Source organism: Camelus ferus, chromosome 10 (genome assembly GCF_009834535.1).
Source record: "Camelus ferus isolate YT-003-E chromosome 10, BCGSAC_Cfer_1.0, whole genome shotgun sequence".
Taxonomy (NCBI): domain Eukaryota; kingdom Metazoa; phylum Chordata; class Mammalia; order Artiodactyla; family Camelidae; genus Camelus; species Camelus ferus.
In genome coordinates, this window is record NC_045705.1 from 37,205,797 (window position 1) to 37,224,411 (window position 18,615).

General features: G+C 34.7%; 1 protein-coding gene across 1 annotated transcript in view; it reads right to left on the reverse strand.

Annotated features, from left to right (window-relative positions):
• Positions 1–18,615, reverse strand: part of TENM4 (teneurin transmembrane protein 4) — a 2,614,134-nt gene that overhangs the window by 1,962,780 nt on the left and 632,739 nt on the right. The window contains exon 4 of the mRNA XM_032488752.1: positions 16,818–16,895. The gene's annotated coding sequence lies outside the window, so the exon portion shown is untranslated. The remainder of the gene's footprint in view (positions 1–16,817; positions 16,896–18,615) is intronic.

An 18,615-nucleotide genomic window follows, 5' to 3' on the forward strand; every position in this document is an offset into this window, starting at 1 on the left:
ATCACCATAAACACGGCTGGAAAATTGATCCAAGATTCATTTGTATAAAAACTTGTGAGAAGAGAGAGCATATTCACTGTGCAATTCTTTGCAAAAGCATGTTGTTGAATAAGAAAATTTATATTTGCTTTTACAATTTAATTTTACATATCCATACTGATATAAATATGCAGATTTGGTTAGTAATAGAATTGTACCAAAAGATTTTCACTAATAAATGAATATTTCTTGTGGTATTCTTTCCTTTTTTAATTTTAACTTAGAAAGCAGAAGCATTGTACAGTAGAAAACACATGGGCTTGAGAACAGAAGGAACTTGATCAAGTCTTGACTCTGTCATTTATCAACTGAATGATTTTAAGAAAGTTTCTTAAATATTCTGTTTCTCAGTTTCCACACTGGCAAAATGAAATAGAGGAGTTATGAAAGGCTAAGTGAGAAAGCACATGCAAAGTACCTGACCCACACTTAATTCCACTGCTCTGTAAAAATATGTCTAAGTACATGAAGATAATGTGCAGTGTATTGTGATAATACAGCCAGCACAGGGTCCAAGTGTTTTGGATACAAGACATCATGTGACCTTCACTGAAATCCTAAGAGGTGTGTATTACTGTTAGAGTTAATTACACATAAGAATAAAAGGCTTAGATATGTAAATAAGTTCATCAGAGACAGCTTGGGCAAAGTCAGAATGTCAACCTAGTTTTATCAAAAGCCAAGACATGCATTTTAATCCTTTTGTTCTATTAATTTCCACTATGAGCTGCAAACACAGACAGTCTAAGCTGTTCCCATAGTCCTTACTACTCTGCATAGTGCACAGTGATGCCTGTTTGGCTCAATAAGCAACTGAATGAGAACTAATGAGTAAATGAGAACCAGTCCCGTTTTCCTCTCTAGGACCTAAAAAAAAAAAAAAAAAAAAAAAGAAAGAAAGAAAGATAGAAAATTAGCCAAATTAGGAAGGAATTTCTTAATCCTTAGGCCCAGTTTTATTCCCTTTTATTCCTTGACTTTGTAACAAGCCTGAAATACACATAGCTCATTCTTTTGTGTGAAAACTACATTCTGTCTCCAGACCCATCCAATTTATAATGAAAAGGGTAAATGACAAGTCTATTATTAAAATTTTGATTAGTACTATTAGCCAAGGTCCAAAGAGAGTTTTTGTTTAACAATTTTGAAAAGCCAAATAGGCAAGTTTTATGTAGGTTTCCATTCATTTGCCACAGAATGAATGACTGACACTTCAGATTGTGAAAATGTCAAATTTCTTCAAAAATTTCCAAACAGGATGGAATGGGGTAACTGCTTTTCACGTTTCCAGAGAGACTGCAAATCTTAAAGTTTAACCTCTCCTTTGCCAAATTAATTTAAATGTGGCATTCTTGCTTTCTATTCTCTTTACTCTTAGAGCTTCCCTGAGAAACAATCTAATCTGGACTAGTTTAGAGATGCTGTTCTTGAACCAATATGGTGCTCTGTGCCAATGGAGAATCCATGGTCTATTGAATTCATTGCCCTTAAGCAAGACAATGACTTGCCATTCTAATCACTTTTAATCTGTGCAGCTTAGGGGATGATCTTGGAATGTGACTCATCTTTTCAAAAAAGGGGTGTAGATGTAAACCATGAGGGCAGCATGCTTCAGGTGTGTGAACGTACAGCCTATTCAGCTCCCATTAAGCAGCAGGCTCTTCATAATGTTACACATGTTCCATGTTCTGATCTGAAGGAAATCCTGAAAATTGTCATTTGATTGCACCAGTCCTCATCACCACTAGGTTTTGGAATGAGATTAGTGTGCAGGTTGGGGAGGGCAAGTGTAGCAGAAAGAGAAATTGGCACTGAAATCAGATAGTCTTGGTTTTAAGTCATTGCTCTGCCACTTACTAGCTTGGAAGCCAGTGTGGGCCAATTTGTTTCAATGGCTACAGAATAAGTCCCAAACCCCACTAGCACTTTTTTAAATGAATGCTAATTGGTTTCACTGGAAATCCTGCAGAGATTATTTGGAACACTTATTGCAATTCTATTAACATGTTTAAAAAAAAATTTGTATTGCCAGAGGTCTCCCTTTTCTGTTGCCAGCCATATTGCTAAAACACAAATCATGTTACTGCCCCACTAACAGCCTTCAAGGGATCTGTACTGCCTGAAGAATATGGTCCGAGGCTCTGAGTACAAGGGATAAAAGTGTTGTGCAGCCATCTTTGCTCTGTCTTTACCATTGCTTGTCTCAATCTCTATTTTTCAACTCTTTCAAACTTGCATGCTTTAAGTGTACAACCTGTCAATCCTTGAAATACATATATAATCACAAAACTATTACTAGCATTAAGATAATGAATGTAACTGTCACCAAAAAGTTCCTCTTACCCCTTTTAATCCCCCTCTCTAGCCCATTCCCTGTCCCCAGGTAGCTACTGATTCACTTTCAGTCACTATGAATTAGTTTACACTTTCTAGAATTTTACATACATGGAAATCAAGCTTTTTAAAATCTGGCTTCTTTATCTCAGAATAATATTATGAGATTCCTCTACATTGCTATATGTGTCAGAGGTTCATTCCTTTTCATTGACTTTTATTGAAAGATTTTATCATATGGCCATACAACAGTTTATATTTCCACTCACTTGTTGATGGATATTTGGGTCGTTTCTAGTTTGGGGTTATCACAAATAATGTTGCTATAGACATTCACCTCTAAGACTTTTTTTTTCATTTTCTCTTTTTATTTTTATTATTTATTGATTGACTGATATTATTTTTAATTGAAGTATAGTCAGTTACAGTGTGTCAATTTCTGGTGTACAGCACAATGTTCCAGTCATGCATATACATGCATATATTCATTTTCATTAAAGGTTATTAGAAGATATTGAATATAGTTCCCTGTGCTATACAGAAGAAAATTTTTTTATTGATTTAGAATCATTTTACAATGTTGTGTCAAATTCCAGTGTAAGGTACAATTTTTCAGTTATATATGAACATACATATATTCATTGTCACATTTTTTTCTCTGTAAGCTACCATAAGATCTTGTGTATATTTCCCTGTGCTATACAGTATAATCTTGTTTACCTATTCTACAATTTTGAAATCCCTTCCCACTCTCCACCCCCTTGGCAACCACAAGTTTGTATTTTATGTCTATGAGTCTGTTTCTGTTTTGTATTTATGCTTTGTTTGTTTTTGTTTTGTTTTTTTTTTTTAGATTCCACATATGAGCGATCTCATATGGTATTTTTCTTTTGCTTTCTGGCTTACTTCACTTAGAATGACATTCTCCAGGAGCATCCATGTTGCTGCAAATGGCGTTATGTTGTTGGTTTTTATGGCTGAGTAGTATTCCATTGTATAAATATATCACTTCTTCTTTATCCAGTCATCCGTTGATGGACATTTAGGCTGTCTCTATGTCTTGGCTATTGTAAATAATTCTGCTATGAACATTGGGGTGCAGGTGTCATCCTGAAGTAGGGTTCCTTCTGGATACAAGCCCAGGAGCGGGATTCCTGGGTCATATGGTAAGTCTATTCCTAGTCTTTTGAGGAATCTCCATACTGTTTTCCACAGTGGCTGCACCAAACTGCATTCCCACCAGCAGTGTAGGAGGGTTCCCCTTTCTTCACAGCCTCTCCAGCATTTGTCATTTGTGGATTTTTGAATGATGGCCATTCTGACTGGTGTGAGGTGATACCTCACTGTAGTTTTAATTTGCATTTCTCTGATAATTAGTGATATTGAGCATTTTTTCATGTGCCTTTTGATCATTTGTATGTCTTCCTTGGAGAATTGCTTGTTTAGGTCTTCTGCCCATTTTTGGATTGGGCTGTTTATTTTTTTCTTATTGAGTCATATGAGCTGTTTATATATTCTGGAGATCAAGCCTTTGTCGGTTTCACTTGCAAAAATTTTCTCCCATTCCATAGGTTTTCTTCTTGTTTTACTTCTGGTTTCCTTTGCTGTGCAGAAGCCTGTAAGTTTCATTAGGTCCCATTTGTTTATTCTTGCTTTTATTTCTATTGCTTGAGTAGACTGTTCTAGGAGAACATTTTTGAGATGTATGTCAGATAATGTTTTGCCTATATTTTCTTCAGGGAGGTTTACTGTATCTTGTCTTATGTTTAAGTCTTTGATCCATTTTGAGTTGATTTTTGTGAATGGTGTAAGGGAGTGTTCTAGCTTCATTGTTTTACATGCTGCTGTCCAGTTTTCCCAACACCATTTTGTGAAGAGACTGTCTTTATTCCACTGTATATTCTTGCCTCCTTTGTCGAAGATTAGTTGACCAAAAGTTTGTGGGTTCGTTTCTGGGCTCTCTATTCTATTCCATTGGTCTATATGTCTGTTTTTGTACCAATATCATGCTGTCTTGATGACTGTAGCTCTATGTATTGTCTGAAGTCTGGGAGAGTTATTCCTCCAGCTTCTTTCTTTCTCTTCAGTAATGCTTTGGCAATTCTAGGTTTTTGATGGTTCCATATAAATTTTATTATGATTTGTTCTAGTTCTGTGAAATATGTCCTGGGTAATTTGATAGGGATTGCATTAAATCTGTAGATTGTCTTGGGCAGTGTGACCATTTTAACAATATTGATTCTTCCAATCCTAGAGCATGGGCTATCTTTCCATTTTTTAAAGTCTTTAATTTCCTTCATCAATGGTTTATAATTTTCTGTGTATAATTCTTTCACCTCCCTGGTTAGATTTATCCCTAGATATTTTATTACTTTGGGTGCTATTTAGAAGAAATTTTCTTTTAATCCATTTTTATGTATAATGGCTAACATTTGCACCCAAAGTAATAAACTCCCAAACTTATCCCTTTCCACCCTCTTTGCCCCGGTAACCATAAGATTGTTTATTATGTCTGTGAGTCTGTTTCTGTTTTGGAGATAAGTTCATTAGTGTTCTCTGTTTTTCTTTTTTAATATTCCACATATGAGTGATATACGGTATTTTTCTTTCTCTTTCTGGTTTACTTCACTTAGAAGGACAATCTCCAGGTCCATCCATGTTGCTGCAAATGGCATTATTTTATATCTCTAAGTCTTCATATAGGTATATACTTTTATTTTTCTTGGGTAAATACCTAAAAATATAATGGCTGTGTCAATGGGAGGTGTGTTTAAATTGCCAAAATGTTTTCCCAAGGGCTTTTATCATTTTATACAACAACCTGAAGTATATGAGATTTCCAATTGCTCCATATCCTCACCAATAAATTGTGTCATCATTGCTTTTAATTTTAGACATAGGTGTGTAGTGGTGTGCTTTGTAGTTTAATTTATATTTCCTTAATGGTTAATGAAAGATGGCTATTCACAATTCCTATGTATTCTTTGATGAAGGGTCTGTAAAAATCTTACTTTTTGTATTGGTTTGTTTGACTTATCATAATGATGATTGGAGAGTTTTTATATATCCTGGAATAAAATCTGTTATCAAATATTTGATTTGCAAAAAATTTTCCAAGTCTGTATCTTTTTAAATATTCTCTTAGCAGTGTCTATGAAAGAGCAAAAATATTTAATTGTGATGAAATCCAATTTATGTATACTTTTATAGATCTTGCTTTCAGTGTTGGATCTAAAAACACTCCCTAACCCAAGGCCACAGTAATTTCTTCCTATTTTCTTCTATAAGTTTTATAGTTTTATATTTTAAATTTAGGTCTATGATTCTTTATGTTAATTTTTGTATTCAGTAACAGGTATGGATTCAAGTTCACATGTTTGCATATGAATATCCAATTTTTCCAAAACCATTTATTGAATAGACCATCTTTCCTCCACTGAACTGCTGTTGTCAGAAATCAATTGTTCTTAAATGTATGGATTTCTGTGGACCTCTATTCTGGTCCATTGATCTGTGTCTATCTTTATGCCTCTACCACACTGTGTTTTCCTGTAGAATTATAGTAAGCCTTGAAATTAGGTAGCATAATTCCTCCAACTTTACACTTATTCTTCAGTGTTTTCAGGTTATTCCAGGTACTTTGTATTGTCTTATGAATTTTAGAATCAGCTTCTCAATTTTTACCAAAAACATCTGATGGGACTTTTTTTGGAATTACATTGAATCTACAGACAAATTTTGGGAGAATTAAAATCTTAACATAGAGTCTTACAATTCATAAACATAGATTATATCTCCACTTATTTAGGTCTTTAAAATTTTCAATGATTTTTTTTTTTTTGCTTTCAGTATGCATGTTTTACTTAGCATCTGTCAGATTTACCCCTAGGCATGCTACATTTCTGATACTATTTTAAATAATATGGTAAAAATTAAATTTCAACTTTCATTGTATTCTGGAGCTTTGCTAAACTTACTTTCATAGCTTTATTTGTAGCTTCCACAGGATTTTCTACATAGACAATCATGTCATTTGCAAATAAAGACAGTTTTTTTTTTCCATTCCAATCTCAGTCTCTCTCTCTCTCTCTCTCTCCCGCCCCCTTTTCCCCTCATTGCATACAATAGAACCTTCAGTGATATGTAAATACAAGTGGTGAGGGCAGACACATTTAGTTTCTGACCTCAGGAGGAAACATTCAGTCTTTCACCATCTCTGCTCCTTACAGGTTGAGGAAGTTCTCTTCAAGTTTGAGTTTCAAGAGTTTTCATCAGATATATATGTGGAAGTTTTTCGAATATTTTTTTCTGACTCTGTTGAGATGATCATGTGGTTTACTGTTAAGTTAATCTTGCATTCCTGTAATAACCCCCAAGTGTATAGCATGTATTATCTATTTTATGTATTTATGAATTCTATTGACTAAACTTTTGTTAAGGTTTTTGCATCTATGTTCATAAGAGGTATTAGTCTGTAGTAGTGTTTTTGTAGGTTTTAGGTATTAAGGTAATGATAGCCTCAAATAATTAGTTGAGAAACATAGATCTTCAATTTTCTGTAGGAATTTGTGTATACTTGATACTATTTCCCCTTTAAATAGTTGCTGAAATTTACGAGTAAAGCCCTCTCAGCCTGGACATTTCTCTGTGGGCAGTTACTAACTACAAATTCAATTTCCTTAACAGTTAGAATATCGCTTATCCATTCTTACTGAGAGATTATTTTCCCAGGGCTGCTCTAACAAAATTGCCATAAACAGCTGGCTTAACACAACAGAAATTTCTTTTCTCACACTTCTGGTGGATAGAAGTCTGAAGTCAAGGTTTCAGCAGGGCCACACTCCATCTAGAAGCTCTAAAGAGAACCCTTCCTTGTCTCTTCCAACTTCCACTGGCTCCTGGTGTTCCTTGGTTGTGGCAGCACACCTCCAATCTTTGCCTCAGTCTTCACATGGCCTTCTTCCCTGTGTCTCTCTGTGGGTAAATCTCTTTCTTTCTCTTGTAAAGACACCAGTCATTGGATTTAGGGTCCAGCCTAAATCAAGGAAGTTTTTCCCTCAAGATCCTTAACCAATTACATCTGCAAACATTCTCATCTGGTGGACATTATTCAACTCAGTATAGTGAGCTTTGGTATTTAGGGTCTTTCAAGAAATTTGTCCATTTCATCTAAATTGTCAAATTTATCGGTAAGAAGTTGTTCATAATATATACCTCTCACATTCTTGATTTTTTTGATAATGTGTATTTATTCTGTCTTTATTCTAGATCAATCTGGCTAGAAGTTTATCAATGTTATTCATGTTTACGAAGAATAAGCTTTTGGTTTCATTGATTTTCTCAATAGTTTTTTTGTCTTCTATTTCATTGAGGGAGACAATGGTGAATTTTTATTATTTCCTGTCTTTGGCTTAACTTGCACTTAATCTACTCTTCTTTTAGTAGTTTCTTAAAGTGGAAGTTGAAATCATTCATTTAACTTTTTTGTATTGTCTAAAATAGGCATTTAGTGCTATAAAATGTTCTCTAAGTTTTGTCACAGAGAAATCCCACAAATTTTGACATGTTGTATTTTCATTTTCATCCAGTTCAAATACTTCCTAATTTCCCTCTTGATTTTTCCTTTGGGCCACAGGTTATTTAGAAGTGTGTTATTTTAATTTCAAAATTTGGGGAATTTTTTAGATATCTTTTGTTATTAAGTTTTAATTGAATTTTATTATTATCATAAAAGATGTAAGTGTGGCTTGAATCACTTTAAATTTATTTAAACATATGTTATGGCTAGAAGATGGTCTATTTTGCTAAATGTTCCATGTGTACTTGAGAAGAATGTATATTCTGATCAGTTGGGTGGAATATTCTATAAGTGATAATTGGACCAAGTTGAGTTTTAGTATTGTTCAAGTCATTTATAAACTTATTGATGTTTCTGTGGATTTGTCCTATTTGTTATGAGAGAACGGTATTAACATTTTGAATTATGATTATACATTTATTAATTTCTACTTGCAGTCCTGCTATATTTTGCTTCATATATTTTGAAACTCTGTTATTAGGTGGATTATAGTTTAGACTTGTTATTTCCACTTTACGAGTTGACTGTTTCACAATTATGAAGTGTGTCTTTTTATACTTGGCAATACTCTTTACCTGAAATCTACTTTGTCTGATATATCTACTGCAGCTTTCTTCTGCTTAGTGTTACCATGATATAAATTTCCCATTTTTTAAACTTTTAACCTACAGGCATACCTTGGAGATATTGTAGGTTCAGTTCCAGACCACTGCAATAAAGTGAATATTGCAGTAAAGCAAGTCACACCATTTTTCCCCAGTGCATATAAAAGTTATGTTTGCCTTATACTGTAGTCTATTAAGTATGCAATAGCAGTATACCTAAAAAATGTACATACCTTGATAAAGAACATTTTATTTTTAAAAAATGCTACCCATCATCTAAGACATCAATGAGTCTTAGTAATAATATCAAAGATCACTGATCACAGATCACGATAACAAATGTAATAATAATGTAAAAATTTGAAATATTGCAAGAATTATCAAAATGTGACACAGAGACACAAAGTGAGTAAATGATACTGAAAATGTGCCAGTAGACTTGCTTGATGCAGGGTTGCCTCGAATCCTAAATTTGTAAAAAATGCAATTATATCTGCAAAATACAATAAAATGAAGTACAATAAGACTAAGGTATTCCTGCATTTATATCTATACTTCTAACGTATGTTCCTTGTAGTTGATATATGGTTTTTATCCAATCTCACAATCTCTGACTTTTAATTGAGGTGTTTAGTCCATTTGTATTTAATGAGATTATTGATAAAGCTGGCTTTAACTATATCATCATGTTTTTTTTCTCTTAATCATTTGGCCCACATATTTTTGTAGTTGTTTTCTTCTTTTATTTTTTCTTTCGGATTAACTGTGTATTTTTTTGTAATTTTTCTGATTGAAGTATAGTCAGTTTACAATGTTGTGTCAATTTCTGGTGTACAGCACAATGCTTCAGTGGTACATGAACTTACATATATTCGTTTTCATATTCTTTTTCACCATAATGGATTAACTATGTATTTTTTAAAACTGCTTTTTTTACCTCCTTTTTTAGCTACACCTCTGTTTTATTATTTTAGTTGTTGCTTTAGAGTTTATAGTATACCTCTTTGACTTATTACAGTCTACTTTCAAGTGCTATGATAATGCGTCAAGTATAGTATAAGAATCTTACAGTAATACATTCCCATGTCTTCCCTCTTGGCCTTTTGCTATTATTGTCATACATTTTACTTCTATGTGTGTTATACAATTCATAATACATTGTTAATATTTTTCTTTAAAAATTAATTATCTTTGAAATATATTTAAATATAAAACATTTTCAAGATATTTACCTGTGTAGTTACCACTTCTGGTGTTTTGCATTACTTTGTGTGGGTATGTGGGTATTAACAGTTTTTAATCCCTCAATGCAAATACTGTACCTATGCATTATATGTAAGAAACTTGTCTTTTCATATTATGATGTAAAATTTTTAATGAATTTATTGAAATATAATTCCCATATAAGACAATTCTCCCATTTAATTTCTATAATAAATGATGTTCAGTATATTCACAGTTGCACAATGTTCACTACAACTTAATTTTACAAACTTTTTAGTGTCAAAAAAATCAGACCCTGTACTCATCAATTACTCCTTATCTCCTCCCAATTCTCTTCCTAACTATTCCTTGGTAAACATGAATCTACTTTATATCTTTGTATATTTGTCTTTTCTGGATATTTCATATAAATGGAATCATGACCACCAGCTGTCTTTTATGGTCACTTGTGATTGGTATATTTCACTTAGTGTAATGTTTTCAAGGTTACTCCATGTTGTAGCATGTGTCAGTTCTTCATTCCTTTTTATTGCCAAATAACATTCAAATATACCATATTTTGTTTATTCACTCACCAGCTGAAGGAAATTTGGGTTGTTTCCACTTTTTGGTAATTACCGTACTGCTCTAATGAATGTTTGTGTACAAACTTTAGTGTGGAGACATGTTTTGGATTCTCTTGGGTTGGGAGTGAAATTGCTAGGAGTCATATAATAATTCTATGTTTAATATTTTGAAGACCTGCCAAAGTCTTTTGCAAAGTAGCTGTACCATTCTATATCCCTATCAGCAATGTATGAGGATTCCAACGTGTACATATCCTCACAAATACTTCCTATTATCCTTAATTTTTTTATAGTCATCCTAGTGGGTATAAAGTAACATCACATTGTGGGTTTGATTTTAATTTCACTAATGAGTAATGTTATGCATTTACCATATGGTTGCTGATCATTTGCCTACCATCTTTGGAGAAATGTCTATTCATATTTTTTTCCCATTTTCTGGGGGTGGGTTATTTATCCTTTTATCATTATTGGGGTTTTTTTTGGATTTGATTTTTCCTCAATTTATTAGGCTCCAGTTTGGTACATTTTGATCCTTTATAATATCTCAATTTCTTAGTGGTTTATAACTCATTTCATTCTAATAATAATACTTTATGGAAGTATAGTTGATTTGCAATGTTGTATTAGTTTTGAAGATACAGCAAGTGATTCCATCTTTTTATTATTGAGCTGTAATAGTCATTTAAACATTCTAAATGAAAGTCCTTATCAGATAAATGATTTGCAAATATTTTCTCTCATTCAATAGGTTTCCTTTTCACTTTCTGATAATATTGTTTACAGTACAAAAGTTTTAAATTTTGTAAAGTTCAGTTTATCTTTTTTTTAATTCTGTCGCTTATTCTTTTGGTGTCATATCTAAGAAGATTTTATTAGCAAACAATTTACACCAGCCACTGGTCTAAACCCTGAGGTACATCTATAATAAAAAAATACATGATTTCTGTTTTCATTTAGTTGAGTTAGGCAGAAGAGCCAAGAATTTACTCAAGTTAACATATAGATATATAATTGTTAAATAGTTAGTGCTAAAAAGAAAATAAAAATAGAGAGCTATGAAGAAATATAACTGGGGACCAGACCTCTGTGTGTGTGTGTGCATATGTGTGTGTGTGTGTGTGTGTGTGTGTGTGTGTATTTTGGGAGAAAGTCATCAAAGAAGTGTTCCCTGGTGAAGCAATATTTTAATTGAAACCTGCAAAAACTAAAAGAGAAAAGAACAATGGAGAAAGCTTTCTATGCAGAAAGGACCTGAGTAGGCATGTCACCTAGAGGAACTGAAAATAGACAGTGATGACTTGCAGAGAGAGTTGGCTGAGAGGATAATTGGATAAGGCTGTGGAAGTAAGCAGGGATAACAGCACGCAGTCTTATAGATCATGCTAACAACTTTAATATTTTCCCTAAAAGGGATGAGGAGTGATTGGAGGATTCATCACTTTGGCAGCAGTATGGAAAACAGATTGTGGAGACAATAAGCGGTAGTAAGGCGACCAGTGAGAAAGAAATTGTAAGTCAAGACATGATGGTGGCATGGGGAACAGTAATAGCAGTAAAGGTGAAGAGAAGTGAAGAAATTAGAGAGACACTTACTTAGAAAAATGAACAGCGCTTGGCCTTGGATAGGATACGTGAGTGACAAGTGATTGGCTGCCACTTTTGTCCTAGAAAGAAGAAGGTATCCTCTGAGTCTTAAGTCTTAAAGTTAGCTGACCTGGTTTCCAAACATGTAGTTGTCCCACAATAAGACTGAGTACCTGAACTTCTTGCTGTGTTTTGCTTCCAGATCTAATTTCATTAACTTCTGATTTCTGGTCTTTTCTTCTACATACAGACTCCATATTCCCATCAGATACAATACTTGATACAGGTCCTCAAGTACTAATACTGCATCCACTTTTCTATTAAGTTCTGTGCATTTATCTCCTTAGATTATTTTCTTTCTGACAATTACTGGTACAACCTGTCCAAAAAGCTCAATCTTTCAGAACTTTACCAGGTACTAAAATATGCAGCGACATCCTTACAGGCAGTACCCTAGAACGTCGAGTGGACAAGGTGAATTTTTCTCACTGGCCATTTAAAACCAATCTCAAATAGAGATCACTAAAGACTATAACTGACACGTAATTTTAACAGCTCTAGAACTGAGATGCTTCCACGGGACAAACATCCTTCAACTTCACAATTACCTCTTCATCCTCCATTTCTCTAATCAGACCACCCATTCACCACACCCTCTGTAGAACACAATACGATATTTAATGTCTCTTTCAGATATAAAAATTGATGAATTTCTTCCTAGATGTTGAAGTTTATGGAACATGATGTATAATTACCTTTTCCTATAATTTTCTATATTACAGCTCTGAAGTTTGCCGTGCATATCCCTGTAATTACTTCTATCTGTAATTACATTTACATAATACATGATTTTATTTACATAATATCTAAGGTGATGATTCATTTCTCAGAAACTTTTTAGTTGCCCCAAAATGGGACAAACTGGGGCTATATTTATTTCTGATATGAAATGCTATAGAAAAAAATTAGTATATGCATATATACTAGCTTGTCATAGTTAGGCAAGTACATAGAAATCTGGAGTTTGATATGGAAAAAGATGTAAGTAGAATGGAAAAAAATAGAAAGGACATACTCATGTCAGAATGGCAAATCACTATTTCCATGAAACATCATGAGAGAGGCATATTCCATCCCAAGTATAGTCTACATCAAAGCACTCCATAATGATAAGGAAAATTGAATGCACAGATTTTCCCCTGGAGTTGTAGATATTCCACCCCAGGTGTGTGTGAAGCCCAGTGGGGTTCAATTCTTAGTGGGGAAGATTTAACGCTTTGGAGTCAACTACAACTGGGTTCAAATTCTAGCTCTGCTATTTCCAGCTGAATGATCTTAGACAAGCAATTTAGTCTCTCTGAGTCTAATTTTCCTATCAAAGTTCAAATAATAACATATATTTCAGAATCCTGCTATAAAGATTAAATAAGACAGCTCGTAGAAATCAAATTAATACCAAGCATATGACAGGTGATCAGTGAACTTTAGTTTCATTCCTACCTTTAAATTTCTTTTTTTTTTTTTAAACAATTTTACGTACATTCCTAGTGGGTTTTGCCCTCTGGTAGGTAAGCCATGGAATTAAAATTATTTTACAGATGGAGCTAAATCCCAAAGAATTTATTTAATACAATGGCTTTAACACTTTAATGAATATCAGAATCCCCTGGAGAGCTTGTGAATCCCTAAGTCACTGGGCCCCACCACCAGAGTTTTTGATTCAGGGAGTCAGGACAGGCCCCAGAATTTAAATGTGTAAAAAAGTTGTGCCGGTGCTGCTGACTGGATACCATACTTTGAGAACTGCTGCCGTAATCCATGTGCAACCACCAAAACAGTATGATCGGCAAAGGCCATGTTTGCTGTCCTGAGCTTTGAATGCATTCTGCAGAAGAGTAACATGATCTAGCAAAGGAGAGTGAGCACACCCAGACCTGCCTCTCCCTCACTGTGCTCCCGGGGCCAGTCACTTCACCGTGCTTCACTTCAGTTTCCCCATCATAAAATTTAAAGGACTGGAGTAGGTCAGTGGGTTTTAGGTTGTGTCCTCTAAGGGTCAGGGGTCTTCAGAGCAAACTCAGGGATGATGTTGGTGGGGGAGTTGAACACAAAAGAATCTGAACCGCTTGTATTCCCAGAGATCACCTCCCCTCGTATAGCTTTTACATGTAGTGAAGTTCCACATAAGGAGCCAAACCAATTCTAACAAGACAAATCCAAACGAACAATCCAGTCTGAAAAAATCTTTGGGCAAGATGATAGCCATGGTCACTCTTACATTGGCTTTCCCAGATACTGAACGCCATGTATACAGAACATTCTGTACTCCTAGTTTTCTGTGCTTATAATGACAATCAATAGTGAACATAATCTGAGGCACTGCAAATCTTGAAACTTCAAGCTATCTTCAGTGACTGTTGGTGTTAAGATTTTGTTCTATTCCAATTATTTGAAAACAGATAAGCCATTCCTGTTCACTGTGATTACCCTATGAATCTATACATACACATATATACATATCAATATCCCATTCATATTCCACGATACATTTAACATTTTTGAGTGCTTGCTCTGTGGCACCCAGTAGACTAAGAGCTTGAAGTGTATTACCTTGTTCAAACCTTGGAAAAACCCTTTTAGATAATATCATTGGTCCCCACCTGCCACGTAGCGACTGTAGCAATGAGAGGTTAACTTACTTTCTCCTGAGCCACAGCTAGCGAAAAATATGCATAGAATATGATCCTGTTTACTTGCCTCTAAAGTTTATGCTCTGTTTATGCTTTTAAAATATCAATCAGATAGTTATCAAATGGGACTATCAAAATATGTTTAGATAGATCTTTTTGTCTAATACTCCAAAAAAGACAAGTTTAAAAAGAAAGAACACAGATATTATAACCTATAAGAGAAGAGCTAGCCTTCCTCTAACAGAGGCTTTTCATCACGTGAGTAGAAAGGAGGAGGATTTAATGATTTGCCCAGAACAATGGAGGCAATCTTATGAACTATGAAATCATACTACTTATTTTATTATTTATTTGATTTTTCAAATGTGAGCTTGGCTGAAGGGCTTTAGTCTAAGTTAATGAAATTAAAACAAATAAAAGCATCTATTAAGTAAATGCCATGATGAAAAGCAGTGACAAGTGTGTGTGTGAGTGGGCGGAGGTTGGGGATAAGAAATAAAATAAGGCTGGCGTCATGAAAGACAAATTCCACCATAGTGCCACCTTCTTGATCACAAAGATTAATAGCCTCTTACCCATAGCAATTCACTCCAAAGATGCTTCATTTGGAATTCTATGTGAATAAAGCTTTAGCAGAGTAGATTAGACCCATGGTCCAGGATCTGAAGATACCTAGACAGTGATTTTGCACAAACCTTAAGCAAGTCAGTAGTCACACGAATCATTCTAACCCAAAGACACTCATCTGTCTTCTCAATAACTGTTCAAGCAATTCAGGTAAAACACAAGGGGCCACCACATATCCGCTTTACAACGGAGACAGTTGTAGTTGGAAAAAGCAACTTGCATTGTAAACTGGGGTTTAAGATTGACCCTGTTGTTCTCCATTGAGACACTAACCAACTAGATCCCAGTCAGATCAACTCACCTGTATTCTGAAGCTTCATTCATAACCTACTCAGCGAGTGTTTGTTAAGGTTGAAAAGAAGGGATTACTAAAACAGTTATTTACAAACAAAAGGTGTGAATTACAACACTGTTTTTATAAACAAACAAAAAATATGAGAATTACCTTGGCTTGAAGACTTTCCTCAACTGTGAAATTAATAGTTCATTGACATACACATTATATTTTAAAATCTTTCTCATGACCTTTTAAGTTAGAAATTCCATTGAAAAATATAAAAGAATATAGGTAGAAACAGGAGATGAATACGACCAATATGAGAGAAATCATATTTCTCAGTATGACTGAGAAATCAATTAGCCATTATAAAATCTTTATATTTTGACAACTAAACATCATAAACCGATTTTTCATAGCATTTTCAGCCAACAAGTGGAGAGGTGTCTAATATTAATAAGAACAGTAATGTACTAATCAACAATGACAATCCGTTCACAGGCTCTTCTAATCCTTCTGTTAATACACTGATGCGCCGACACACCTGACATTAAACTCTGACTGTTCTGTTTTCCTCTCCTGTTTCTCTTGGTCTCTTTGTCAGTAATCATCCACGAAGACAAATAATATTTCATTTTACTGACACATTGCAGTTGTGTGCCTATTCTCCAGAATAGGGAGTACAGCTATTTCCAAATATCATCTATTTCACAGGTCACAGATCTTTACAACTTCGACTAGTACCTGATTTCCACTTCACAAAAATGCGTTTCCCACCATCTTGAAAAATGTGTACAAAGACTGAATATTCAGTTTAATTTGTGGTTTTAACCCCTACATTTTCATATTCAAGGGAAACATCTGTCTTACTAATCATTGTTACTTTCATTTCAACAGACAATGCATTCAAATACTGATTAGAATAAAATGCTGAGAGCTTCCAGTGCATACCAAACAGAAGAACAATGAACACCCAGATTATATTAGGACTGTGACTAAAGACATTGAGACAGAATGTGTGTTGATAGAGTAATTATTAGGTAGAGTAAATTGCAATGTAGAAGCTTTAACAAGTACTTGTATAAATAGTTTCTTTTCCACAAAAGAGATTCTTGTAGTAGACAAAAAAAAAAAAAAAAATAAAAGAAAGAAAGAAATGGTCCCTTACTTCTAGTAATTTCCCAAATCAATTGCCTCACATTCTATTGTAAGAATGTTTCTGAAGTTTCACTGAAGTGTATTTGATGTATTTAATCTTGAGTGGGTGTTTTTTGGTACTGGAAGCCATACCTGATCCAGTGGTTTCTTCCTCACCTCGTGTGGGGAGAATCAATAGACAGATGCTGTGAGACGGCTACCTGGGGTGATCTAAAATGAAAAAGGCATTTTGAAATTAGGAACAGAAACCTGCAAACTTCAATAATGATGACCTCATAATAGGACGTTTTCAGTCAATCAACTTCAGTTACAGTGGCTGCCACTATGTACTACGCCCAGTTACATGTGGGTCCGGAAATGCAAAAGACAGAGTGAAATGCATGGATGAACAAATGAAAATGGGGGAAAAAAGAAAGAAAAGAAAATGAATCATTTCTCTAGATGCGTTTATAAATTAGCTGGGAAGAAGAAAATAATCACATGCCAAAGATCTACTAATTACAGCATATTACAAATACATAAATCTGAGTTATTTTATACAAAATTTCTGCTAATAATTTTGGAACTGAAGATGAGATAAGAAGCAAAATTTGAATAAAATTAGGAGGCTTTTCAGAAGATGGATTTCTTCTGGGGAACCGACTGCAGATGTTGTGGGAGAATAGGTTCCTGCCTTGCACAGGAAAGAACTCAAGAGCAAGGTATGGTAAAGTGAAAGCAAGTTTATTTAGAGAGATACACACTCCACAGACAGAATGCAGTCTCTCTCACCCAGAAGGGAGAGCGGCTTAGGAGTTACACACTCCATAGGCAGAATGTGGGCCATCTCAGGAAGGTGAGAGGGAGAGAAGCCGAGAGGTGTGGGGGTATTTAGTTTAAAGTAAAAGTAGATACACACCTCATAGACAGAGTGCGGGCGTCTCAGAAGGCAAGAGAGAGACAGCAACTGCGAGGTGTGGAGTTGTTAGGTTTTATGGGCTCAGTAATTTCAAATGCTAATGGATAGGAAGATTATTCCAACTACTTTGGGGAACGGGTGAGGTTTCTAGGAAATGCCACCCTCGCCTACTTTTTGACCTTTTATGGTCAGTCTAGGCACTGTCATGGTACCTATGGGTGTGCCTGAGGCTGAAGGTCTACTGGAAGTCGAATCTTCTGCCATCTTGGTTCTAACCAGTTTCTCCTGTCATATTGCTATGTCATTCCATCAATGATTGTGCCCTGCACCCTTTCCTCCCATTTCAATTTCAACCCAGAAGCAGTCAGTGAACACGTCTTCTTTGCTAGGCTCTGAGTTTTAGAACTGGTGATTCAGAGATGTGCAAGTCAAAGTCACTATTTTCTTGGAGTTCCTGGAGAAAGAGAGATAGTCCCTAACATTTTATAGCTTTCTGAGGTGTATGTGCACTGGCTGTATAGAGGAACTGAAATTTCTGAGGTTTCATTGTGCCAGATGTGTGTCTTTAAAAAGCTTATTCAAGAAATCATTTTTGTCTCTCAAAAATCTCTATCTTAACACTGCTATTTCCATGGCAACTAGGATTAAGTTAATGGACACCATTTACAGTAGTGTTAAACCCAGGTCTTCTATTGCTATCAGTTCATCTTGACCATTATCTGTGGGTAGGTACAAGACAATTCACCAAACGTGAGAGCCAGACCAAAGATATGGATGGACAATGGCTAAATTAAACCAATAAACATGTGAGCCAATGAAGTCAAGGCTATATGTTTTACTCTTCTTTTTATTCTTTATTAAGCATGCAGTTAACAGAATGCCTGGTATACAGTGAGTAATGAAGCAAATCAAATTAATATGTGATAAATTCCAACAAACAAGATGTTATCAAGATAGCCATATCAAACATGCACCCAAATAACTGAAGACATTAAGCATCATCTTTGAATTATCCATGATAACAATCTTTAT